Genomic DNA, 1,445 nt, shown 5'->3' with positions numbered 1-1,445 from the left:
CCCTGTTGCTGTCTGTCTTTTTTTCCCTCTTCATTAAATTACTTCATTGAAGTGGCTAAAGTTTCATTTAAGACCAAATGGAGCAGACAAGAGATTAATATAGTGATTGGAAAATTAATCGGGAACTTTTTCAATAACCTTTTAATCACTCAAGACAATTTAAAGGCATACTCCGAAGGATTTTCCAAAAAATTATCATCACTTATGATAATAAAAGTAGCTATTTTTTAGTACCTGCCTGGTCGGGAAAGTTAGGTGCTAAATTTACTTGCCCAACATGGCGTTTTACTTCTAATCTAAACCAATCTTAAAAAACAATCAGTAGATTAACTGGCAATGAAAATAATCATTAGCCGCAGCCCTGGAGCACATCTTGATATATTTGAAAAGGTTAACTTTATTAAAACATCTACAAAAATAGACAACAATGAATTACAATGGCATCAAGGTAGCAAGCGTTCTACAGAGATACAGAAGACCCCAAATGTAACAAAGAGTTTTCCATATATTAGTAAAGGAAATTACAATTCTGTCCTTAAAATATGTACATACTATTATGCTCAACTTCAAAGACACAAAAGGACAAGATCAGACACCAAGGAGTGTCTAAAGTACATACAGTATATATAAAAATATGGGTTTAGCTGAACTACAGTGTATCAAAAATGACTCAAATGGCACAGTAAACATGTATTGATCATCTCAGGACTGATTTACAGTGCTCTATAATCAGTAAGGTAGATGCACTGATGCTACCACGGTCAGCTTAATGTACTAACATGGGATAATGCAGAGGTTGATGTTGACATTCACGCTAAAATCGGGACTCCCAGCATTCCCTGTTTGAGCAATGCCATAACTGTGTGTTTTTAAAAGGTCCAGTGTGTAAGATTTACAGGCAGAAATGGAAAATAATATCCAAGTACGTTTTTATTAGTGTATAATCACCTGAAAATAAGAATTGTTGTGTTTTTCTTACCTTAGAATGAGCTGTTTATATCTACAGATGTTGCCATGTTGAACCGCTAAATCCTTCACACTGGTCCTTTAAAATACAGTAATGTGTTTGGATGAGTGAAGACCGATTGTTCGATGAGTAAACCCGTCTCAACACACTGATAGTTTCAGAACAAAAGCTTGTCATACATTTAAAATGAGATGAACTGATGGTGCCATTCCATTTTTTTTTTAAATAATATTTTACATCTAATGGTTTGGCAATGCCTTGTGGGAGAGGATTTAAAAAGGCAGACGCGACTGTCCCGAATTTTGATCTCCCTCGGCAAATATCCGCACCGTCACTGCACTAGCAGTAAAATGCATTCGAATCCACGTCGACAGGAATCATATCAGGCCCCTCGCGGAGAAGATCGTGGCCAGGGATATGCATGTAGGATTTAAAGTGCAGCTGGTTGTGGAATTTTACATCTATCCTTTGTGTCTGG

The sequence above is a fragment of the Lutjanus erythropterus genome, chromosome 9, assembly GCF_056507025.1.
Source record: "Lutjanus erythropterus isolate fLutEry1 chromosome 9, fLutEry1.hap2, whole genome shotgun sequence".
In the NCBI taxonomy this organism is placed as follows: Eukaryota; Metazoa; Chordata; class Actinopteri; order Lutjaniformes; family Lutjanidae; genus Lutjanus; species Lutjanus erythropterus.
The sequence above is the reverse complement of the archived record's forward strand: the minus strand, read 5'-3'. Positions refer to the sequence as shown.